General features: G+C 43.8%; 1 protein-coding gene and 1 long non-coding RNA gene across 7 annotated transcripts in view; one reads left to right on the forward strand and one right to left on the reverse strand.

The window, feature by feature from the left end:
* The window catches only part of ALPK2 (alpha kinase 2), a 148,462-nt gene extending 140,559 nt beyond the window's left edge, over positions 1-7,903 (reverse strand). For 4 of the 6 annotated variants that reach the window (XR_008684719.2, XM_055417444.2, XM_055417443.2 and 1 more), the window contains exon 1: positions 7,355-7,903. The gene's annotated coding sequence lies outside the window, so the exon portion shown is untranslated. Of the gene's footprint in view, positions 1-920; positions 998-7,354 lie in introns of all 6 variants that reach the window. The other 2 variants (XM_088833364.1, XM_088833363.1) reach the window with 1 other exon arrangement.
* Positions 1-25,062, forward strand: part of LOC129549883 (uncharacterized) — a 73,839-nt gene extending 48,777 nt beyond the window's left edge. Inside the window, exons 4-5 of the long non-coding RNA XR_008684720.2 lie at positions 5,788-5,957; positions 16,535-25,062. This is a non-coding gene — a long non-coding RNA (uncharacterized LOC129549883). The remainder of the gene's footprint in view (positions 1-5,787; positions 5,958-16,534) is intronic.
* The last annotated feature ends 1,425 nt before the right edge of the window (positions 25,063-26,487 follow it).

Raw genomic sequence — 26,487 nt, forward strand, 5'->3', positions numbered from 1 at the left:
GGCAAAGATCTCGATGCCACACACAGGGTGGGCTTCCCAGGTGGCGCTAGAGGCAAGGAACCCGCCTGCCAATGCAGGAGACGTAAGAGACGCGCATCGGTCCCTGGTTGGGAAGATCCCCTGGAGAAGGAAATGGCAACCCACTCCAGTGTTCCTGACTGGAGAATCCCATGGACAGAGGAGCCTGGTGGGCTACAGTCCACGGGGTCGCAAAGAGTCAGACGCGAATGAGGCAACTTAGCATGTAACACACATGCCAGCGTTGTAAGGTGACAGACTTCAGTGAATTAACTGGCTAAAATCACTGTGGTTTGAAGTCGAATGAGGTGAACTGCTGTGTCCGATCTAGGCATGTGTCATCAAGGTCACTGCTGAGAACACGCATGGTGAAGAAAGCCCCTCTCCGGTTGGGCCTCCACCTTCTCCCAGGCTCCCTGAGTTCCCGAGCTCACCATCCCCGCAACAAAAACCCCAGAGCAACCCCCAGAGTCATCCCTCTTTGGAGACTGTTTCTTATAGATGGACCTAGAGGTGACTTCCCGTGGAATCCGAGGCATCAGCCAGTGTTGGGGAGGGCCTGGGATATGTTCCACTCCCTGCCCTGTAATGGGCAGGAATAACACTGCCTCTGGGTGATGAGCTGAGCCTGCATTAATTATGCTGAACGAAGCACCCCTCAGTGAGCCAGAGCGGAGAAATCCATTATGTGTGGAGATGGGGGACACAGTGCTATGGAGACTGTCGATATTATCTCACCCACCTCCTACCACCCTCCTCAACATAGCCAGTTAGAGGGGCTTAGGAGAAAACTTGCTATTTTTGCCTCCACTTGGTTTGTTTTCGGAAGAATTGTTCAAACCATTCTTTATCCAATTTTTTTTTCCCAGTAAAGTGTGCCTTAGAGAGAAGGAGCTTCATACCTAGTGGTTCATTCCATTCCAGAATAGAACCATTCTGTAGAAGGGCTTTCCAGGTGTCTCCGTGGGAAAGAATCCACCTGCCAAGCAGGAGATGCAGGTCAGTAAGTTTCCCTGGAGAAGGAAATGATAACCCACTCCAGTGTTCCTGCCTGGGAAATCTCATGGACAGAGAAGCCTGGCAGACTCTAGTCCATGGGGTCACAAACAGTCAGACGTGACTTAAGTGACTGAGCACATCCTAAACCTTTGAAGAGTGAATACTGCCCACTGCCAAACTTAACGGAGAAGGCAATGGCAAGCCACTCCAGTACTCTTGCCTAGAAAATCCCATGGGCGGAAGAGCCTGGTAGGCTGCAGTCCATGGGGTCGCTACGAGTCAGACATGACTGAGCGACTTCACTTTCAATTTTCACTTTCACACATTGGAGAAGGAAATGGCAACCCACTCCAGTGCTCCTGCGTGGAGAATCCCAGGGACGGGGGAGCCTGGTAGGCTGCTGTCTGTGGGGTCACACAGAGTCGGACATGACTGAAGTGACTTAGCAGCAGCAGCAGCCAAACTTAAGCCTAAGGGAGGAGATGGTATGACTTTAGAGGCCTTTCTCCAAAATGTCCAAAATCTCCCAGAGTGGCCACTTGCTTGTCTCCCTAACTTCATTGCCTCTCCCATCACTCAAACCTGCTGAGGGGTGAGCTAGACTGCCCCCTCCCTGCTCTGTAGGCGCTGATGGGTCTAAACTGATTAAGTACTCTTGCTGGGTGCCTGGTTTGCTTCAAGCAGGTTTTAGAAAAGGCAGAGGCACCAGAGATCAAATTGCCAACATCCGCTGGATCATGGAGAAAGCAAGAGAGTTTCAGAAAAACATCTATTTCTGCTTCATTGACTATGCCAAAGCCTTTGACTGTGTGGATCACAATAAACTGTGGAACATTCTGAAAGAGATGGGAATCTCAGACCACCTGACCTGCCTCTTGAGAAACCTGTATGCAGGTCAGGAAGCAACAGTCAGAACTGTACATGGAACAACAGACTGGTTCCAAATAGGAAAAGGTGTACGTCAAGGTTGTATATTGTCACCTTGCTTATTTAACTTATATGCAGAGTACATCATGAGGAACGCTGGGCTGGAAGAAGCACAAGCTGGAATCAAGATTGCCGGGAGAAATATCAATAACCTCAGATATGCAGATGACACCACCCTTATGGCAGAAAGTGAAGAGGAACTCAAAGGCCTCTTGATGAAAGTGAAAGAGGAGAGTGAAAAGGTTGGCTTGAAGCTCAACATTCAGAAAACAAAGATCATGGCATCTGGTCCCATCACTTCATGGGAAATAGATGGAAAAACAATGGAAACAGTGTCAGACTTTGTTTTTTTGGGCTCCAAAATCACTGCAGATGCTGATTGCAGCCATGAAATTAAAAGACGCTTGCTCCTTGGAAGGAAAGTTATGACCAACCTTGATAGTATATTAAAAAGCAGAGACATTACTTTGCTAACCAAGGTCCGTCTAGTCAAGGCAATGGTTTTTCCCGTGGTCATGTATGGATGTGAGAGTTGGACTGTGAAGAAAGCTGATCGCCGAAGAATTGATGCTTTTGAACTGTGGTGTTGGAGAAGACTCTTGAGAGTCCCTTATACTGCAAGGAGATCCAACCAGTCCATTCTAAAGGAGATCAATCCTGGGTGTTCATTGGAGGGACTGATGCTAAAGCTGAAACTGCAATACTTTGGCCACCTCATGCGACGAGTTGACTCACTGGAAAAGACTCTGATGCTGGGAAAGGTTGGGGGCGGGAGGAGAAGGGGACGACGGAGAATGAGATGGCTGGATGGCATCACCGACTCTGTGGACATGAGTTTGAGTGTACTCCGGGAGTTGGTGATGGACAGGGAGGCCTGGCGTGCTGTGATTCATGGGGTCGCGGAGAGTCGGACACGACTGAGCGACTGAACTGAACTGAACTGAACTGAACTGAAGCCAATCCGCACATGGGTTTCTGCAGGAAGTTCCACGTTTATCCAGTCAGTGGAAAGCTGGAGTCTTTTGCCCTGTCGTCTAACCAGGAAAAATAAAGCATGCAGACCCCAAGGGAGGCTGATACCAGAGGAGGCTGAGAAAGCCAGCCTGAGGTTGAAACCAAAGCACACAAAACAGCAGAGTCTCCAGAAGTGCGGAGACCAGAGCTGGGGTCCCAACCACACTTCTTGGACTTTATAGTTGGGGGAGCAAGAAGAGCTGATTTTTAATTTCGATGTTTTGATTGTTATTTTTGACTTTTGATGTTCCAGAAAGCATGCGGATGCATCTGTACTTCCCACTCCCTGGCCCATGGGGTTTGAAATCCCTACCATTAGCCCTCCATTCTCGAGACCTATGTGGACATGCCAGATTACAGACAGAAATTAAGGATTTAAGATTAGATGGCTTAATCAAAGAATGCTTGTCTAAGAAAGTTCTAGGGACAACTAACCAAGCCAACCTAGTGAATTTCTGATTCCATTGCCATCCTGTTTCTTTCTGCCCTTCATGTTTTGTTTGGGGGTTTGTTGTTGTTATTATCGTTTCCTTTATAGAATGAGACCACCTTCCATCTCTGTGTATTCAAATCCCAGCAGTTTCAAACTCCACCTTAAGTGCTGGCTTGTCCTTGAAATACCCCGCTAGCCTCAGCTGGAAAAAACAGCCCACTCCTAAGTAATGGACCCCTAACCTACGCAGGAAAAAGCAGCCCCCTCCCAAATAATGGACTGCTCACTTCGGTGTGTCCTCCCCACACTCACTTTCGCCAGCTGACACACTCCGCTGCAGGCTGTTTGCCTACAGGACGCCTGATGGGTTTATCTTTCATGTTCTCCACAGCTGTTGCTTATTGTGGCTTAGCCTTCTGCATCCGAGAAGTAGGCAAGGTTAGTGTTTTAAAAGAACCAGGGCAGAAATTACAGGCCAAAGGAATGGCTAAAGTGGTTCTCAAAGTGAGAGTCCCTGAACCACACTGACAGCCTCACCTGGGAACTTATCAGAAATGCAAATACTTGGGACCTTCAGAATCAGAAACTCTGGGGGTGGTACCCAGGAAAATGTGTCTGTACAAGCTCTCTAGATGCTGCTGCACTAAGAGTTTGAGAAGTTTGAGAACCACGGGACTAGAGGACGGTCTTAAACTATGGACTGAGGAGTGAGCGACCGTGGTTTTCTAAGAGCAGGATTGAAGACCAAGCGACAGTCGAGGTGAGCTGGGCGCCCCGGATGTGCTGGCAGCAGCCGCGGGGGAAATGGCCCTGGGGGGCTAGGTGCTGTGCACTCAGTAGTGGGTGGTCCGGACTGATGCTCTCCAACCTGTGTCCCTCTCTCTGCCCTGATGTCCAAAGTCTCCTGGAGGGTGGTCAGGTGTGTGTACATGGGCGGAAACCTCAGTGAAAGCTCCAAACACCTTCTAATGCTCTTTCTCTCACACAGTTGGACATTTGTCCTTTCATTTTTACCTCCTAAGATGACATGATCACTTTCTTCCAAGCTTCTTTATGTTTCTGAATTTGGGGCAGAATTAAGTGTAAGTTAACAGGGTTCCTTACAAACCTATTGGTAACTCAAGCAAAGAATTTATCCAGAAACTCTGAGATGCCTGGACAAAAGCTGTGGACTGTCTCAGTCCAGACCACAGGGGCCATGTATAAAATAGATAACCAATGCAAACCTGCTGTGTAGCACAGGGAGCTCTGTTTGACGCTCTGTGGCGAAGGAAATCCCAAAAAAGAAGAAATATGTGTATATGGATAGCAAATTCACTTTGCTGTTCAGCAGAAATTAACACAACACTGTAAAACAACTATAATAAAAAACTTTTTTTAAAAAAAGACCAGGGGGAAATAATAAAGACACGGGTACAGCTCTTTGGAGCTCCCCCATGAAGCCTGCTTGAGATTCTTGTCTGCTCATCCCTCTGCGCCTGTCCCACCCTCACTCCAAAATAAAGAAGCACCCTGTTCACTCCGAACCTTCATCACCGACCTTGAAATCCCAGGCATGGCTCCTGAGATCACCCCCACCCCCACCAGCTACCATCTCCACTGAGTCCCACAAGGCAGGTTCATTTCTGAGCATCCTCACCCTTAATCCCAATCCGACCACTCTGCAGTACCCATGTCTAGTCAGAAAAGCGAACCAATGCAAGACTCAGCTATAATCTTTGAGGGAAGATGGGTCTGTGCCTAAGTTTCCATACTGATCACAGACATCATCTTGTATACATAGATTTACCATTACCTTCCATGCCTATGGACTCATGAAAACTCCCATTTAAATATGGCTTAATATGTATTAAACAGCACCATCAGATGACGCTGATGAATCTCGACTTTGCTTTTTAGATAGCACACACCCTATCAACCATTTCCAGGCAAAAAATAATCTTTCTTACTTCTTGCAGATGTATTCTAAAATATCATCTTTTTTCTTTTGTTCTCGAATGTTTTCAAGTATGGAATTTTCTTTAAAATGTCTAAATGTCTATGTTTTTTGTTTAATCATTGCCCTGGGGTCAAACGTGTCGTTGCTATGACTTTGATGGCTTATGTTAGGAAAGCATTCTGAAATGTTAGCAGAGAGTTGTTCAGTCGGTCGTGTCCGACTCTGCGACCCATGGACTGCATGCAGCACGCCAGGCTTCCATGTCCTTAACCACGTCCCAGAGTTTTTGTTTTTTAACAGTATGAAAAAAGCAAAGAGACGGAGAAGCTTTTTAATAACCAAGGGGAGGAACTAGTCTTTGCGGAGAAATTACGATCTGACAGACACTTTAGGTATATTTGCTAGTGTGATTCCCCCCATCACCTGCTAAGGTGGATGTTGTTATCGCCATTTACAGGTGAGAACGCTGGAGTTCAGACTGGCTGGAAACTGTGCTGAAGTCAGGATCTGGTTCCAAACCCTGCCTCCGGAGCCTGGACTTTATTCCCCAGCTCCACTCTGCTTCCTGCACCTCCCTCCAGATTGGGACACTCGACGGCACCCTCCTCCCACGGCTGATAGCTACATGTAAGTGTGTGTAGGGTGATGGAAGGTAAATTAAATTGGGAGGGGGCATCTTTGCAAAGTGATGAAAATTAGGAATTCCTCCCTACCTAAAAATCTTCCCCAATTGTGACTGCATGTTTTGCAAAAATACTTCAAAGGACAATGGAGTTTGGGAAATTAAATCCATTTAAATTTGTTTTAAATCTGTATTTCCAAGATCTGATCATGCTTCTCGATGTTCAGTGCCTTTTGATACAGGATTTGTCCCTCCGTCCATTCAGAAGGCGGCTCGTAACGTCTGGGGTTTCAGTTCAGAAGCCTGACAGCAAAGGAGCTGGTTCGATCTACCCTCGACTGGTATTGCCGGTATAAAACATTTCTGACCAATCCTGGTTAACTAGTCATTTGAAAATGAGGGCTAGCTTTACCTGAGGAGAAGGCTGTGGAAAGGAAATAAGTACAGCAGCACCAGCTCTAAATGCCGCTCTTATCTATTTTTAAATGACTGCCAGATGTCTGTAACTGACACCCTTAATCAGTGCTTTGAGTTCGATGTGTTCATCAAAATGTGACCGTGCTGCTGTTTCATCGATCTTTCTGGGGTTGACTTTTTGCCTTCAATTTTCAAAAACATCCTAATTAGCAACTCAAGTACAGTGTCATGCCAACAGTTAACAATACTGTTTTCTTTTTATTCCATTTTGGTTTTGTTTGCTTTATTATTTTTTTTTAACAATACGGTTTTGTACACTTAAACATGTATTAAGACAGTAGATCTCAAATGTTCTTATCCCAGTTTTTAAAAAGAAAAGAAAACCTGTTTCAAAGAGTCAGTGAATGTTTGCACTGGCCATTTTGAAATGCCTGATAGCTGTGCAGCAGCTTTCATTCCTGTCATCAGACAAGGGACCGCTGTGTCCCTTCTCAAAGTTATTCCCATAAAAGGAATAACTTTTGACTAAAACACTCAAATATGTCAGGCAGAAGTACCGACGAGCCTGCGTCACCTGGGTCATTACCTCGGATTTTCACGGTATTTTTCTTTGCAAAGCCTTCACAAATCATTCTTTTCATTCATCCTTAATGTTTATTTTTTTCTAATTATTGAAATAGCCATGAGGTGAAAGAATCTTTTAAAATGGCTGCCAAGCCAAAATGGTCATTAAAAAATAATAATAATAATAGAGTTGCAAAAGTGTCAGAATGGACCAAAATGAGAAAAAAAAAAAAAGGAGCATTTGGCCACTTCAAAACCCTACAAAGTACCCAAGCTTGCTCTGTAGACGACCCTACTCATTTCATCAGCTTCTAGATCCTAAGGAAACGGGGGGCTTAGTTCCCTTTTGCAGAAACTGTAAACAACGGCATATGTAAAGCACACCATTCCTTAGGTTAAAAGCCAGAGCCTAGATACTTACTTTTCAATACTTTCTGTCCAGGAGGCGTGTCAGGAGGGCCAGCTCGGCAGTGGGTCCCCAGACTGTGTGCCAGGCATTGAGTGGGCGTCCCTGTTCCCGGGACGGGGGACACGGAGGAGTAACAGGGTTCGGGGTCTTTTCCCAAGTTTTTCAAAGCACAGTTGGGTCTGCTTCCAGGAAAGCTCCTGTCTTCCTAAGAGGGAAAATTCCGTGCCCAGGGACGTTCTGGAAGAAGAGCATGTTTTTTTTCTCCCCTGCCCTTGAATGAACTAGGTCATTGCTGAAGCTGGAGAATATTTTTTAGCATCACAGTGATGAAACTTGAGGGCTGTTTCTGCAGAAGGTGTGACCCTTGTTGACGCTGCTGGGGAGGCCCTGGCAGAGGGGCCTGGTGAAACGCAGCCCCGAGCAAGCTGATGAAACGCAGATGAGCTGTCCTTGATGGCTCAGAGACAGGCGCGTTTGGCAGAGCCCGTGCCAGACTCAGGTGCTCATATCAGAAAAGCAGGATCTCGCTGCCTGATAAGGTGATTAAGGCCACAGGAGCATCGGCAGTTCTCCCAAGGCTATCAGGCACTTGAAACACACATAGGAAACCCAAAGGCGGGGAGGGGCAGGGAGGAGGGCAGGCGAAAAATAAGAGTCATATGTTATTTATTTAGAACTGGCATCGCCATCACTCTTCTCTGAGAAAGGCAGAAGCCACAGGAAGGCAGGCTCCACCCTGCTCTCCAGGTGGTCACCTCCTCGCCCCCAAACACCCCTTTCTCTCAAACACACACACACACTCACACATACACACACGTGCACATTCTCTCTCTGCCTGCTGTGATTGCCAGAGTAAGAAGAAAAGAGAGGAAGACCAGAAGAAATCCAGAGAAAAATTGCCATGAGCCCTGGTTTGTGTTTTTTTTCCAAATTGTCAAGAATCGTTCTTGCTGTCAAAGTGGGTTTTGTAACGTGGGCATTTCTCTTCTTGAATTTTGTCCATTTCCAAGAAAGAACATAGAAAAATCCAGAAGTATCGCTGTGTAACCACTTTGCCTCTTTGCAAAAGTATTTTAATGCACCGTACCTGGAAACTGACAGCCTAGACGGAAACCTTTTACGAGACTCACGGCTAAAATTAGCAGCTTCAAGTGGGTGACTTTGAAAGGGACACAACTGCAAATATTTGCTCCCTAGCAGCAGCAGCAGCAGCAGAGCATTATAATCCTCAAAAGCAAGTTGTTTTAACATAGCACAATGCATGCATCACTATACTTGCATGGAGTGTAACTTCTCACAAGATGGAAACTCATCATCTAAATTATTAGATATCAAGGGTACTGTTGATGTGTTCTGTTTATTTCACTTGTACCTTCATTTGAGAAGGAAGATACTGAAAACTCAGAGACTTTAAAATAATGACTGTCTCTCGGGGAACACGTCTCCATGAACGGCAACCGAGTGTGGAAATCACCACGTGTTTGTGAACGTGGATATCACTGGTTTTATTTAAAGCCTGATCCTCTTCGCAGCAGCAGGTCATTTCCAGATAAGAGGAGATAACCTTAAGGTGGCAGTGAAGAGAGAAAGAGGTTGTGATGATAAAAAAGTAAATGTTATCACACACAGCAGGACAGGATAAGCCCAACAGAAGAGATAAACATGATGTGATCTTGAAAGAAGAGTTGCCTCAGGACTGACTCTTAAATGGAAAAGTTCACACTCATTATGAAATTTAATTTTGGTTTTCACCAACAATTTGAAAGACAAGCTCCCTCAGCTCGTATCATCCACCTCCTAGCAAAATAAATTTAAGGAGCAGAGAATTTAAATATATATATATATATATATATATATATATATATATATATATACAGGGCTTCCCTAGTGGCTCAGATGGCAAAGAATCTCCCTGCAACTCAGGTGACTCGGGTTCGATCCCTGGGTCGGGAAGATCCCCTGGAGAAGGGAATGGCTACCCACTCTAGTATTCTTGTCTGGATACACACACACACACACACATATAATGGATTAGCCGTCTCATTAGCCTGCAGCCATAGAATTTCTTACGTTGGTATTAAACTCAGGCCAGGTCACTGTTCTGAATTTTTTATGATTATCCGAAGGAGAAAGAATAGAAGGAGGGATGTTGAAGAGAAAAAACAGGAAGGCATATATTTGTGTCTCTCTCATAGCATCAGAAATACATGAGTTTGTGATTAAAAATAAAGCCTAAAAATGTTTGGCATCATATCAAGTGAAGTAGTATGGAATACAGAAAATGGTTAAGTAAACTCTTTATCTAAATCTGCAGAAGGAAGAAAACTCTCTACACGTGAAAGACTTCATCTAAGGAGCAGAGTTGGAAGTTTATTTTTTATCAGATGCCATTGAATTGCTTCTCTGAAAGGCTTTTGAGGATGTTTTAGTTTCTTGGCATGTGGAATGAATGGGTGTTGTGCGATGCACCGGCCACTCTGGGCTCGCTGGGGAAGGGGATCTAGTCAGTTTCCAACACGTCTGAACATTTCAAGCAAACCCAGAGGGTCCTTTAGCTGCTCTCTGCTCCATAACTTGCGCTTGGATTGGTCCATGAGGGGTTTATCTCTCACTTTTTCCCTCCTGGCACAGGAGGTCTTCGAATGCTTGCGTCTAACGGTCTGAGTGACGGATGCCCTTCCCAGCACAGCACATTCTTGGCTGAGCTTTGGTACCAACCACATGTCAGGTCAGATCAGATTTTCTGCCAGGGTCCTTGGGCCAAGCTGGAACTGAGCAGGTCAGTCTGGCTTGCAGGGAGCTGTGTGGGGAGGGTTCCCCCACCATGGAGAGCAGCGCTTCATCCCCATCCAGGGTCAGGGGATTCTCAGACCTTCTGCAGTATGTATGGTTCCTTGTTCAGTGGACGTGACCTTGTTCAGTGGACGTGACCCGAATCAGGCCTTTGCAACCTTCATTCAGTTCCCTGTATATTAAAGGGCTGCTAGTCACTCAGGTCACTTGGGCTTCCCAGGGGGCTCGGCGGGTAAAGAATCCGCCTGCCAAGGAAGGAGATGTGGGTTCCATCCCTGGGTCAGGAAGATCCCCTGGAGGAGGATATGGCAATCCTCTCCAGTATTCTTGTCTGGAAAACTCCTTAGACAGAGGAGCCTGGTGGTCTACAGTCTTGCGGTTGCAAAAGAGTCGGACACAACTGAGCAACTGAGCACACGCAGTCACTTAAGCAGGTCAACTCCACAAGTATTCCTTCCCCTCAGTACCGAAGTGAAAGAACAGAAGCATCTCATCCAAACTTCCCTGGCAGTTCAGTGGTTAACACTCCACGCTTCCAATGCAGAGAGCATGTGTTTGACCCCTGGTTGGGGAACAACGATCCCACATGCCATGGGATGTGGTCAAAAATAATAAATTAATTAAAATAGCATAAAATAATAGCAATGTATAAGACAAGGGGAAACTGTTACTATATTAGGAGTTTAAGATTAACAGGTACACACTACCATATATAAAATAATCAACAAGGACCTACTCGATAGCACAGGGAACTCTACTCAATATTCTATGATAATCTGAACGGGAAAAGAAGCTGAAAAAGAACAGATGCATGTATACGTGCACCTGAAACTAACAAAGCATTGTTAATCAACTGTGCACAGGTGCTCAGTCGTGTCCGACTCTTTGTGACCCCCTAGACTATAGTCCACCAGGCTCCCCTGTCCATGGGATTTCCCAAGCAGGAATACTGGAAGGGGTTGCCATTTCCTTCTCCAGTAAATCAACTATACTCCAAAATAAAAACAAATTTTTTAAAGAAGTATTTAATACATCTTGTTCCTAAAGTACCTATTCAGTTCAGTTCAGTTCAGTCGCTCAGTCATGTCCGACTCTTTGCGACCCCATGAATCACAGCACGCCACAGTTACCTAAAACTGCCAGTATCAAAACCAGGCTAAAATTCAGTCTCACTGTGTATGACAGTCTAAGTACCCCAAAAAAAAAACAACAACAACCATCTCTCGTAAGATTCTAGCATAGTTATTCCTATGCTTCAGTTTCACTTCAAAACAGCCACCAAAAAAGTATTCCAACTGTCAGAACAGGAGGAAATACCAATTTTCACAAATTTATAGATTGAGCCCTAGGCCCAGTTTCACAAATATTAAGCCTAATTAATTACTTGATTGGTGTATGGAAATTTAAATTTTTGAAAATATTTGTGTATGGTATGTCTATTAAATATTTTATAAAAGTTTCATCTTAAGGCTTTCCCTCTGATTATAAGAGTAATATGTACTCATTACTAAAAACTTCAAATATTTTTATTTAAAAAATGTTAAATCTCCCACAACCCAAAGATAGCCACCATTTTGGTGTATTTCCTTCTGCTCTTTTATTTTCCCTCTGTGCATTTTTAATGCTTTCTTTTCTCTTGTTTGTTTGTTGGGTTTTTTTAAATTAACACAGGCCTCTCGTTAAGAATTCTTCAGCCTACGTGCTGTTCTGTCAGATGAATGTGTTATACTACCTTATGTGGCCAGTGTTCTAATCCTAGATATTTAGGTTGCTTACACATTTGCTTTTATAAACCACGGTGTGATACACATTACTGTAAATAAATCTTTGGGCACATCAGTCTAGTCTAAGGATAGGATGGTAAAAGTGGCCCTGATGGGTCAAAAGTTACAAATATTTTAAGGTTTTGAAATATACTGCCAAACAAAACTCTGTCAGCTGTACTGCGTTTTGTCTCCACCAGCACGAGTAAGCCCGCCCATCTTACTTCGAGAGTAGTAACTTGGCACTTAGCGCCCTCACTGACAACGTTTCTGCCAATCTTAGAAGCAGAATTTCTTCGATTGCCAATGAGGTTAAGCAGTGTTTTACAAGTTCTCTGGACCTTCTTTCATGAGTTAAATTTTCAATTTCCGGGGTCAACTTTGCTTGTTGAGTGTTTTGCCTTTGCACACATTAAAAACACTTCATATATAATTTGCTACAAATAGGCTCTATCTTCCAATTGGTGGTTTTGACACATAGATGTTATAAATTTGTGAAGTCGTGAAATGTAGAAGCTATGAATTTTTATTTAATAAAAGCTACACAGGAAGGAGGAAAAGGGAGTTGCTCTGTTTTTTTTAAGGGTACAGGGTTTCAGTTTTGCAAGATGAAAACGTTTTGAAGAGTTATTTGACAACAGTGTGAATATACTTACCACTATTACATTGCACACTTAAAAATGGTTAATGTGAAAATGTTTATGTTATTTTTTAACCACAGTCTTTAAAAAGCAATCTTTTTCTTGTGGTTTCTTCCTTCGCTTATAAAGCCCTGTCTCTATATGCACTTTTCCACTACCCCATACTAACCCATGGCAGAATAGAGAGCAGTAATGTACACTAATGTACTGGATCGCTTCATGGCAAATAGATGGGGAAACTGGAAACAGTGACAGACTTTATTTTCTTGGGCTGCAAAATCACTGTGAACACTGACTGCAGCCATATGAAATTAAAAGACGCTTGCTTTTGGAAGAAAAGCTGTGACCAACCTAGACAGCATATTAAAGAGCAGAGATGTTACTTTGCCTACAAAGGTCCATCTAGTCAAAGCTATGGTTTTTCCAGTAGTCATGTGTAGATGTCAGAGCTGAACAGTAAAAAAGGCTGAGCACCAAAGAATTGATGCTTTCGAACTGTGCTGCTGGAGAAAACTCTTGAGAGATCCTTGAACAGCAAGGAGATCAAACCAGTCCATCCTAAAGGAAATCAACCCCGAATATTCATTGGAAAGACTGTTGCTGAAGCTGAAGTTCCAATACTTTGGTCACCTGATGCGAAGAGCTCACTCATTGGAAAACACCCTGATGCTGGGAAAGATTGAAGGCAGAAGAAGAAGGGAATGACAAAGGATGAGATGGTTGGATGGCATCACCAACTCAATGGACGTGGGTTTAAGTAAACTCCAGGAGTTGGTGATGGACAGGGAGGCCTGGTGTGCTGGGGTCCATGGGGTTGCAAAGAGTCAAAACACGACTTAGCAACTGAGCTTCAACATCAGTCCTTTCCATGAATATTCAGGACTGATTTCCTTTAGGATGGACTGGTTGGATCTCCTTGCAGTCCAAGGGACTCTCAAGAGTCTTCTCCAACACCACAGTTCACAAGCATCAAATTGGTGTTTTTTCTGACACTAATATCACGATCCATAAAAAAAAATATTGGGAAATTGAGTTTTATTAAAATTAAAAATCCCTTTGTTTTAAAGGACATCACTACACACCACAGGCTGGGATAAATGCAAACCATTATATATTTATATGTGTGTATATATATATATGATAACATATTATAGATATTCTTTAAGTTACTCTATATATTATTGAAATCTCTCAAAACTCAACAAGAGAAAGACAAATAACCCAACTGAAAAATGAACAAAAGCGTTCACTAGACATTGAACTAAATAAAATGCACAAATTGCTAATAAGCACATGAAAGGATGCTCAGCACCATTAATCATTCAGTTCAGTTAGTCGTGTCCGACTCTTTGCGACCCCATGAACCACAGCACGCCAGGCCTCCCTGTCCATCACCAACTCCCGGAAGACCATAATGAGATACTACTACATACCCGGTAGGATGGCTGTAATAAAAGAGACAGACAATACCAAATACATTCACATGGATCTGAAAAAACTGGAACACTGATACACTGCCGGTGGCACCGCACTTTGGAAAACAGTTTGGCAGTTTCTTAAACCATAACATACCCTACCATACGACCGAGCAATTCCACTCCTAGAAATCTACCTATAAGAAATGAAAACACACATCCAAACAAAAACCTGTATGCCAGAAAGTGGAAACAGTCCAAGTAACAGTCAACCAGTGAACGGATAAAACAGATTATAGTGCATCCGTCCATACGACTGAATACTCTCCAAAAATAAAAGCAAAAGGACCTGGCTATATGCTACAACTTGGAAGACATGACAAAGCATTATGCTAAGTAAAGAACTAGACGCAGAGTCTTCCGTGGTGGACCAGTGGTTAAGAATCTGCCTGCCAGTGCTGGGGACACAGGTTTGATCCCTGATTTGGACAGATGCCACATGCCTGGGGACAACTAAGCCCTGGGTCCGAACGACTGCCCCCGTGTTCTAGAGCCTGTGCTCTGCAATGAGAAGCCCACACACTGCAACTGGAGTGGCCCCCACTCACCGTGATTAGAGAAAGCTCGAGAGGCAACAAAGACCCCATACAGCCAAAAATCAGTAAATACATAAATCTAAAAATTAGGTGCAAAAGGCTATATAATGAGTTGTGCCATTTATATAATGAAATGTCCAGAAGTGACAAATTTATATAGAGAAAAAAGTTGTCAGCAGTCACCTCGGGCCTGGGGCAGGGGGGAAGGTAAGCTGCAAATAGACACAGTGGAACTTAGGGAAATGATGAAATGCTCTGAAACCAGATGGTGGTAAATGGCTGCACAACTATCAAATATTAAACACTGTTGAGTCGCACACTAACATTCAGAGAATTTTATTTTATGTAATCTCTATTTCAGTAAAGCTTTTTAAAATGTATAAGAAAACAGTTAATGGTTCCTTTGTCTATCCTCTAAAATTATTTTTGATTTGAATTTTACATTCTTTCCAGAATGCTGCTGCTGCTGCTAAGTCACTTCAGTCATGCCCGACTCTGTGTGACCCCATAGACGGAAGCCCACCAGGCTCCCCTGTCCCTGGGATTCTCCAGGCAAAAACACTGGAGTGGGTTGCCATTTCCTTCTCCAATGTGTGAAAGTGGAAAGTGAAAAGTGAAAGTGAAGTCGCTCAGTCGTGTCTGACCCTTAGTGACCCCACGGACTGCAGCCTACCAGGCTCCTCCATCCATGGGATTTTCTAGGCGAGAGAACTGGAGTGGCTTGCCATTGCCTTCTCCGTCTTTCCAGAATACTGGGGTATAATTTGCATAAAGTTCGCAAATCTTTTCTCGCATCCTGCAGGTTCTCTTTCCACTGTTTCCTTAGCTGTGCAAATCTTCGGCATAGTCTCACTTGGGTATTTTTGCTTCTGTTGCTTGTGATTTGGGAGTCATATTCAAGGTATCATTGTCAAGATCAATGTCAGGAAGCTTTTCCCCTCGGTTTTCTTCTAGGAGTTTTATGGTTTCAGATGTTCAGTTCAGTCGCTCAGTTGTGTCCGACTCTTTGTGACCCCGTGAATCACAGCACACCAGGCCTCCCTGTCCATCAGATGTTATTTACACTCAAGTCTTTAATCCATTTGAGTTTTGTGTACGGTGAAAGTTAAGTGTCCAGTTTCATTCTTTTGCAGGTGGATATCCAGTTTCTAAGCACTATTTATAGAAGAAACTTTCCTCATTGTGTGATCTTGGCACCTACTTGTAAAAATTTAGTTGACACTATACAGGTGGTTTTACTTCTGGGTTCTCTGTCCTCTTCCATTGGTCTCCGTTTCTATGATAGTACAATACTGCTTTGATTACTATTACTTTATAAGAGAATTTGAAATCAGGCTGTATAATGCCTGCAGCTTTGTTCTTCTTTCTCAAGTACACTGTGGCCATTCAGGGTTTTCTGTGATTCCCATATGAATTTTAGGATTACTTTTTCTGTTTGTGTAAAGAAGTCTGCAATTTTTATAGAGATTACATCGAAATTGTAGATTGCTTTAGGTAAGTATGGACATCTCAACAACGTTAATTCTTCTAATCCACGGATACAGGACATCTTTCCATTTATTTGTGTCTCCTTTAACTTCACCAGAGTTCTATAGTTCTCATGGTGCAAGTCCTTCGCCCCCTCAGTTGTTTTTTCCTAAGTATTTTATTCTCTTTGGTGTTATTGTAAATGGGACTGTTTCTCAATTTCCTTTTCACATAGTACCTTGTTTGGTGTATAAAACTGACCTTTGTATGTTGATTTTGTAGCCAGCAACTTCATTGAATTCATTTACTCTAATGGTTTTTTTGTGGAGTCTTTAGGGTTTTCTACATGTAAGATCATGTCATCTGCAAACAGACATAATTTGTGCATGTGTGTGTAACTTTATTTTATATCGGAACAGTTGATTAACAATGTTGTGATAGTTTCAGGTTTGGAGCAAAGTGACTCGGTTATACATTAACAGGTGTCTATTCTTTTTCAAACTTTTTTCCAATTTAGACTGTTATTCAGCATGGAGCAGAGTTGCCTGTGCTATACGGTAGGTCCTTGTTGGCTATCCATTTTAAATATAGCAGTGTAAACACGTCAGTCCCCGTCTCCCTAACTGTCCCTTCCCCCAGTCCTTCCCCTCTGGTAAAAACAGATAATTTTACTCCCCTTTTCCAAATTGGACGCCTTTTAACTGACCTTCATAGTGACGAAAACCATAGAACCTATTTGGTAAACCTATGACTTTGAATGGTTACTTTGGATTTCAGTTCCCATGAGTCCAAGAAGCAGACACCCGGTGAGTAAATCCTCCCGAACATGATATTCCTCGTGACAGATATCCAGGGAGCCAAAGGCCTGGGACAAGAATTATCACCAACCACCTCGTGTGACACTTGCTCAACTGACGGTGTCACGATGCTGCTCTCAAAGGAAACAAGACACCACACGAGACCATCCTCCAACAAACGTAAAGGTGGCGAGGGACCCGTGTGTGCCCCAAGGAGCTCTGCAAAGGTCGGGGGACAGCGCTCCTGAACTTTTGTGCTACGTGTTGCCTGCTGGTTAGGTAGCCTCGAAGACTTTAATCCCCCAAATTCTGCATTCATAACATTCTTTTTTTTATTATTTTTGGCTGTATTAGGTCTTCATCGCTGCACAAGCTTTTTCTCTGGTTGCAGGGCATGGGCTTCTCATTGCGGGGGCTTCTCTTGTTGCAGAGTACGGGCTCTAGGGCGCTCCAGCTTCAGCGGTCGTGGCTTGTGGGCTCAGCAGCTGCAGCTCCTGGTCTCTAGAGCCCAGACTCAATAGCTGCAGTGCAGGGCCCTGGTTGTTCCACAGCATGTCGGGTCTTCCCAGATGGGGATCAAAGCCGTGTCTCCTGCATTGGCAAGTGGGATTCTTTACCACTGAGCCATCAAGAAAGCCCAATAACATTCATTCTAAAACACAGAAAAGCTAATCTGATCTTAAGTCAGGGTTTTGGCAAAATATGTTTCCTGTTCCTATCATTTAGTTTTATAGTTATGCCATCAATTAAGAGGCCAATCGATTCCACCTAATTGATAAACAGCAGGAAAAGGGCAAGTTCCTTGCTGTTGTTCAGTCGCTCAGTCATGTCCAACTCTTTTCCACCCCATGAATTGCAGCATGCCAGGCATCCCTGCACTTCACTATGTCCCAGAGCTTGCTCAAATTCAGGTCCAATGAGTCAGTGGTGCCACCGAACCATCTCATCCTCTGTCACCCCCCTCTTTTGCCTTCAATCTTTCCCAGAGTAAGAGTTTTTTCCAATGAGTCAGTTCTTCACATCAGATGGCCAAAGTATTGGAGCCTCAGCTTCAGCATCAGTCCTTTCAATGAGGATTGATTTCCTTTAGGATTGACTGGTTTGATCTCCTTGCTGTTCAAGTGACTCTCAAGTCTTCTCCAGCACCACAGTTTAAAAACATCAATTCTTTGGTGCTCAGCCTTCTTTATGGCCCAATTCTCACATCCATATGTGACTACTGGGAAAACCAGTTTTGACTATATAGCCAAAGTGAGGTCTCTGCTTTTTAATACACTGTCTAGGTTTGTTATAACTTTTCTTCCAAGGTAATTTCCTTACCTGGAGCACAACTTCACAAAGGCGGTATCCCCCAGCCCATAGCTTTCTGAAGCCCAAGTAATCACCCGTTGCCTCTCTCACTTTCTTGAACTTCAGAGTCCTGCACAAACTCCATGCAATGAGATTCCTCTCTTGGTGTAAAAGATTTCTGTGGCTGAGTGCTGGGCTTAGTTTTCCAGCATGTTTTCACTGCCTCCATGAGAGGATTTATGCCCACATCCCTTGAAAACATGGCCCTTCTTTCTCTTTATTTTCTCATAAGTTGTACAAACCTATCTTTCTGAAGTCAAAGAGAGAACCTCATACCAGAGTGAAAAATATCATCTCTACCTGCAGATGTCTCTACCTGTGATCGTGACAGTAAAACAACCAGTTAGCATGTGTGTGTTACCCAAGCATTCTCCACATTCATTTACGAGTGTTCACTGGAGTCCATTCGTTTCTGTCCAACTCCCCCCACCCCCTAGTGATGGGACCACGGCAACAGCGTACCGACCACCTCTTGCCAGGTCAGCCACCCTCACCACCACTTCCCAGCACCCCAGCTGCCCGGAGGCTGCCAGCAGACAGCCATGGAACCAGACTTCTAGAAACACTGTTGCTGTTTTTCATGTCTCCCTTGCGTATAAGTCTTCTAGAATTCCCTATCATTAATTTGCAGCTGTTGTTGTTTACTTGCTAAGTCGTGTCCAATGCTTTTGCGACCCCATGGACTATAGCCCACAAGGCTCCTCTGTCCATGTGATTCTCCAGGCAAGGATACTGCAGTGGGTTGCCATTTCCTTCTCCAGGGGATCTTCCCGTCCCAGGGATCAAACCCAAGTCTCCTGCATTGACAGGCAGCTTCTTTACCACTGAGCCACCAGGAAAACCGCATCCCCCACCCCTGCCCATCATTAATGGAATAAAGCTAAAAACTCTCAGCCTGACGTTCCTGCGTCCTCTCTTGTCCTGTGATAAAAGACAACCAAGAAGCGAAGTCTGAGGGAAAGGTAGGTCTTGTTTCAGGATTGTTCTGCTCCTGTGTAGGCAGGATGCCAGCCTTATCTTCAAATGTTCAAGCTGCCCAGGTTCCTCGACTTTGTCCGTTTCAGCCATACTTCAGCTTTATCAGCTGGTAACGAGTACAGATCAGAGCTTAATCGATGACACAGACCGTCCGTGGCATGTATCATCAGCAGTTCCAAGCCCTCCCAAGGCAAATACATCTTATACTGCTGTGAAGCTGGACCACCCAAGAGCTCCTTCCCAGGACCAGAACACCTTGACCCTTCGGTAGAAATGCTTCCCTGGACTCTGCTCCTCCCCCACTAGCCCATCTCTTTATTTTCCCTCAGACACACCCTATTAACATCTCTCCCACTGTAGCCTTCCTGACACTTTCCTTCCACCTCCTCCCAACCTCCCTCCTTCTCCCTCCTCTGAACTCAGGATATGTCACTCATTTGTTTTGAAACTTTGAATTCCTAGAATTCTTCTTTATTCTGACTGTGCTGGGTCTTCGTTGCATCATGGGCTTTCCGCTTGCTGCAGTGAGTGGGGGCTACTCCCTCATTGTGGTACACGGGCTTCCCACTGCAGGGGCTTCTCTTGTTGCAGAGCATGGGCTCCAGGGTATGCAGGCCCAGCAGCTCCCGGACTCTAGAGCCCAGGCTCAACGGTTGTGGTGTCCAGACTTAGCTGTTCTGCAGCACGTGGGATCTTCCCGGACCAGGGATCGAACCTGTGTCTCCCGCATTGGCAGGCGGATTCTTTACCCGTGAGCCATCAGGGAAGCCCCTCAAATTCTTAAAGTTGGTGGTGATGGTGAAAACATTTTTTTAGCAAATCCTGGGCAGGAAGACATTCTCCTGAATTCTCTTGTTTTAAGATTTCTTTTTCTAAGTTACGTAAATCTCTGATATACTTGGAATTTGTTTTGGTGTTAACGCATGGATCAAGGAAACAGTTTTTCCCGTTTGTCTCAGCACCTATTTATTCAAATTTTCCCCAGTGATTCTTTTTTTTAAAATATAAATTTATTTTAATTGGAGGCTAATTATAATATTGTAGTGATTTTGCCATACATTGACATGAATCCGCCATGGGTGTATATGTGTTCCCCATCCTAAACCCCCCTTCCACCTCCCTTCCCATCCCTTCCCTCTGGGTCATCCCAGAGCAGCGGCCCTGAGCACCCTGTCTCATGCATCAAACCTGGACTGGCATCCCCAGTGACTCAAAACGCCATCTTCATTATAATTTAAGTTGTCATCTATCTGGGGTCTCTTTTTATGGTTCTATATTCTGTTCCACTGATCTGTCATGTGATGATATGAAACCATTTTAGTACTTATGGCTTTTTAAATCTACTTTGCTATTTGCTAGAGCTGGTCTTTTCTCACTATGCTTGTTTTTCAAAAACTTCTAGATTACCTGTTTACTTTTCCATATGAACTTTATAATCATCTTGTCTAAAACAGAAATAGATGTTTTTCTGAAACTCTCTTGCTTTCTCCATGATCCAGCGGATGTTGGCAATTTGATCTCTGGTGCCTCTGCCTTTTCTAAAACCTGCTTGAACATCTGGAAGTTCACGGTTCACATTTTGCTGAAGCCTGGCTTGGAGAATTTTGAGCATGACTTTACATACAATAAACTGTGGAAAATTCTGAAAGAGATGGGAATGCCAGACAACCTGACCTGCCTCTTGAGAAACCTGTATGCAGGTCAGGAAGCAACAGTTAGAACTGGACATGGAACCACAGACTGGTTCCATATAGGAAAAGGAGTACGTCAAGGCTGTATATTGTCACCTTGCTTATTTAACTTATATGCAGAGTACATCATGAGGAACGCTGGGCTGGAAGAAGCACAGGCTGGAATCAAGATTGCCAGGAGAAATATCAATAACCTCAGATATGCAGATGACACTACACTTATGGCAGAAAGTGAAGAGGAACTAAAAAGTCTCTTGATGAGAGTGAAAGAGGAGAGTGAAAAAGTTGACTAGAAGCTCAACATTCAGAAAACGAAGATCATGGCATCTGGTCCCACTACTTCATGGGAAATAGATAGGGAAACAGTGGAAACAGTGTCAGACTTTATTTTTGGGGGCTCCAGAATCACTGCAGATGCTGACTGCAGCCATGAAATTAAAAGACGCTTACTCCTTGGAAGAAAAGTTATGACCAACCTAGACAGCATATTAAAAAGCAGAGACATTACTTTGCCAACAAAGGTCCATCTAGTCAAGGCTATGGTTTTTCCAGTGGTCACGTATGGATGTGAGTTGGACTGTGAAGAAGGTTGATCGCCGAAGAATTGATGCTTTTGAACTGTGGTGCTGGAGAAGACTCTTGAGAGTCCCTTGGACTGCAAGGAGATCCAACCAGTCCATTCTAAAGGAGATCAGTCCTCGGTGTTCATTGGAAGGACTGATGCTAAAGCTGAAACTCCAATACTTTGGCCACCTCATGCGAAGAGTTAACTCACTGGAAAAGACTCTGATGTTGGGAGGGATTGGGGGCGGGAGGAGACGGGGACGACAGAGAATGAGATGGCTGGATGGCATCACTGACTCTGTGGACATGAGTTTGAGTGAACTCCGGGAGTTGGTGATGGACAGGGAGGCCTGGTGTGCTGTGATTCATGGGGTCACAAAGAGTCAGACACGACTGAGCGACTGAACTGAACTGAACTGAACTGAACTGAATCATCTTGTCTGGTCCCCTTCCACCAAACCGCTGTTGCTGACATTATCAGATCTGCATTTCAAAACTGATTCTAGCTACAGTGTAAAGAACAAGGGAACATGAGGGAAGACCAGTGTGAAATGCTATCACACATGTTCATAAGAGAAGTGAGGGTCACCTGGACTAGGAGGGTGACAGCAGAGATCGAAAGAAGATAGGATCGAGTGATATGGAAAAAATTAAAACTGGCAGGACTTAGTGACAAAAGTAATTTGATCGTTCAGGAAGAGGTAGGTGGTTTAGGTGGTTTTCTAGTCTTGCCTGGACAATCCTGGGAGTTAGTCCATGTCTGTAGGGATCCAATCTGGATCAATCCAAGGATGCAATGTTAGTTTTGGGGTTGCCCTGAAAATCAGGGTGCTTTTGGAAAAGACTTGGAGTTCTTTGTAAAGAGATATCATGGGTTCAGACAAGATGCCCCAAAGTGAATTGCCTCCCCCAGCCCATATCAGGTATCAGGAATGCTAAACCAGCTTCTAGAACATTTCACGGGCTGTGGGGGGTGTATGCATGACCTCAAACCTCATGGCCCTCAATGGCAACAGTGTATTCTGAGACATTCCATCACATCATATTTGGGGACTTCAGAGGCAACCTGTGGTTCGTGAAGGAAAAAAAACACTTCAAAAGGTTTCCCTTCTTCAGTTCCTCAAAAAGTGGCATTACCGTAAGTCTCCACTCCGAGGTACATTATACCCCAAAAAGTGGCATTACCGTAAGTCTCCACTCCGAGGTACATTATACCCCAGAGAATTACAAACGAGAACTCAAAGAGGTCCTTACACACCCACGTTCATAGCAGTGTTAGTCACAACAACCCAAAGCTGGAAACAGCTCAAATGTCCATCATCAGATGAGTGGACAAACAGATGTGCCAAATCCATACAATGGACTATGAAGCCGCCTTTGAAAGGAAGGAAATTCTGACACATGCTACAACACAGAGGGTCCAAGGAAGCACTATGGTGAAATAAGCCAGAAACAAACGGACAAATATATGATTCCATTTATGTAAAGTACCTGGAATAGGCAAATTCATAGAAACAAAGTGGAATAGAGCTTACCAAGGAGCTGGAGGAAAGGGGAGATGGGGAGTTATAATTAAATGGATACAGAGTCTGTCTGGGATGATGAAAAGCTTCAGGGAATAAGCAGTGGTGATGGCTGTACAACACTGACAACTTAATGCCACTTAACTGTACAGTTGTTGCTGTCATTTCACCGTTAAGTCGTGTCTGACTCTTTGTGACCCCATGGACCGTACCCTGCCAGGATCCTCAGTCCATGGGATTTTCCAGGCAAGGATACTGGAGAGGGTTGCCATTTCCTTCTCCAGGGGATCTTCCCAACAAAAGGATCGAATCCACATCTCCTGCGTTGGCAGGCAGATTCTTTACCACTGAGTCACTAGGGGAGCCCTAGTTGGACAATTAAAAGTGGCTAAAATGGTAAAAGGACTGATGTTGAAGCTGAAACTCCAATACTTTGGCCACGTGATACAAAGAGCTGACTCATTTGAAAAGATTGGGAAAGACTGAGGGCAGGAGGAGAAGGGGACGACAGAGGATGAGATGGCTGGATGGCATCACTGACTCAATGGACATGAGTTTGGGTGAACTCTGGGAGTTGGTGATGGACAGGGAGGCCTGGTGTGCTGCGGTCCGTGGGGTTGCAAAGAGTCGGACACGACTGAGCGACTGAACTGGAAAACGGTAAAAACTTTTATGTGTATTTTACCATATTTGAAATGGATAGAAAAAAATCACAGGAACTAACATAATATGGTAGGTCAATTGTACTTTAAAAGCAAATAAACAAGCAGACAAATTCATACAAAAAAGAGATTAGATCCGTGGATACCAGTAGTGGGGAACAGAGGGAAGAGAAACTGAAGGAAAGCAATCAAAGGGTAGGAACTTCCAGTTATAAGAGAAATAAGTACTAGGAAGATAGGGTACAACATGATTAATGTAATTAACATTGCTGCACGTTACAGACCAAAGTTGTTAAGAGAGTAAATCCTAAGAGTTTTTATCACGCAGGAAATGTTTTTCCTATCTAATTTTGTGTTTCCATGTGATGATGAATGCTCACTGAACTTATACTGATAATCATTTCATGATGTATGTAAGTTGTCGTGCTGCACACCTTAAACTCATAAATTTGGAATAGAAAGTCTTCAATTACACCTTGATAAACCTGGAAGGAAAAATGATACACTTTATGTTGCATGTATTTTACCAAACTAAAAAAGAATATATTTTTTTAAAGTTTCCTTTTCTTATGAAAGAATGTGCTGTAACAGAGGGGCCTCCCCTCACCACTAAGACGAATTCTGACCACGTGAGTACAGCTATATGTCGTATTAGCTCTCAGAGACCCAGGTTTTGCAAAGTAGGCAACACACTCTCTCACTCAAAACAATGCAAAATATTTTGGGAAACAAACTATACTGCCTGCATCTCCGGAAATCCCCTCCCAAGTGGCTGACCACAAAGGGAGGAAACATAACTCGATGAAACCAAAAGTTTACAGTCAAAACCTAGAGTCCCTATTACTTCGTTCTGTACTAGAGCAAGGCAGTGGAGGCAGGCACTTGGGAACGATGTGACTGATTGCAGCGGTTATGTCTGCTCTGCCCTGGTCTTTCTTTATGCCATCATGTAGGCATAATCTTATTTCCAAATGTATTTTGAAGCAAATAGGTCTAAGGCATTCGATTAAACAGAAGCTATTTAAAACTCACTTGGCAGATCACCTGAAAATTCAGTTAACAGAATTAGGCAATGTCCTTTGAAGAGCTCTGAAGACAGCTGGGGATGAAACTGTATTACTGTTGGTCAAACTGATACTACAAATAACCGCTGAGCTAGATTACCAAGCTGCCAATGCTGCTTCCATGCAAAAAAGGAGAATATATATATATATATATGTTTGTTCCAGAGGACACCCCAAGAGGAATCTGCCATAAAATGCAGGAGCATCTAAATGCAAGAACAGGGACCTCCCTAGTGATCCAGTGGTTAAGAATCCACCTTTCAATGCAGAGGACACAGGTTTGATCCTTGATCAGGGAACTAAGATCCCACATGCCATGGGGCAATCAGAGAGCCTGAGTGCTGCAACTAGAGAGAAGCTGCTCACTGCAGCCTAGACCCACCATAGCCAAAATCATCATCATCATAAAATGAATAAACAAACGTCTCTAATCCTCACAATGACTGTACAAGACATTCTTTCCATTTAAATAAATAAATTCAAGAACAACATATCCATTGAGGGAAGAGTACCATGTTTTCCAGAAGAAAAGAAAGGATAATTGATTAATACTCTACAAATAAGCAGATGGAAATTATTTATAGTGACAAAACTCTTGGGGAAATTCTATACAAGCGAATTTTTCTAACCACCTAGTCATTATGACATTAAGGAGTGTGCAAAGCTCCAAATACTGGCTCAGTGACAGTAAATGACAGGTAGGAATAAAGGGAAATTCTTCTCAAGGGAGGAAGGTAATAAACTTCCAAGTCATTGCTATATATCATGAAGATGTGTGAGCTTTCACATCTGCAAGTTTAGGGATATCAATGAGTTTGGGGAAATACCAAGTTAAGGAAGATAAATGTAACAGGATGGTAAAGTGAAATTATCAGCTGAGGCCTCTGAAATCGACTTTATGCTCTAAAAAGGTACAAGAATACTTAAAGGATTTATAAAGCAGATGACGTAATTTTGGAAAGAACCACTACACACCTAGAATGTCCGAAAACTGGACCATAGACAACACTAACTTTTGGCCAAGCTGTGGGGCAACAGGGACTCTTACTCATTGGTGTATCAGTGTGAGTGGCTCTGTCGTGCCTGACCCTTTGCGAACCCCTGGACTGTAGCCCACCAGGCTCCTCTGTCCAAGGAACTTTCCAGGCAAGAACACAGGAGTGGGTTGCCGTTTCCTACTCCAAGGGATCTTCCCGACCCAGGGACTGAACCCGCATCCCTTTCATCTCTTGTGCTGGCAGGCAGATTCTTTTACCACTGCACCACTTGGGAAGCCATTATGTCATTGAACAGCTGTCTAAATTTGTAGAATGAATCTGTAACATCCAGAGTGAATTTTTTAAGGTAAACTGTGAACTTTGGGATAATGATGACGTGGCAGTATAGGTTCATCAATTCTACCAAATGTATCATTTTAATGAGTGATGTTGATAATGGGGGAAGCTATATACATGTAGGTACAAGGGGTATATGGTGGTACATTTCAGATTCAACAGATGCAAAAAAAAAAAAATCCCTCAGATAAGGAAATTTCCATATCTGGCTCAAAGCAATAACTTCTGGGAAATAAGTCTCCCATAAATTCCTCTTCAGGGTGGATCTACCCCCAACAAGGGAGAAGCCAAATAAAACCTAACCCAATTCCCTTCTCCAGAGAAGGAGCAAGTAAGTGGTTGCCAGGGATGAGGGTGGAGCAGGTAAACAGGTGGAGAGCAGAAGATTTTCAGGGCAGTGAAAATACTGTGTATTATAATGATGGCTGTGTCACTGTGTGTGTGCCTCAAGAACAAGAAAGGCTACTCACACCTGCATAAACAAGCACTGTCGCAAACTTTCTCATC

Source organism: Moschus berezovskii, chromosome 28 (genome assembly GCF_049115385.1).
Source record: "Moschus berezovskii isolate FMDL1 chromosome 28, NW_MosBer_1.0, whole genome shotgun sequence".
Classification (NCBI taxonomy): domain Eukaryota; kingdom Metazoa; phylum Chordata; class Mammalia; order Artiodactyla; family Moschidae; genus Moschus; species Moschus berezovskii.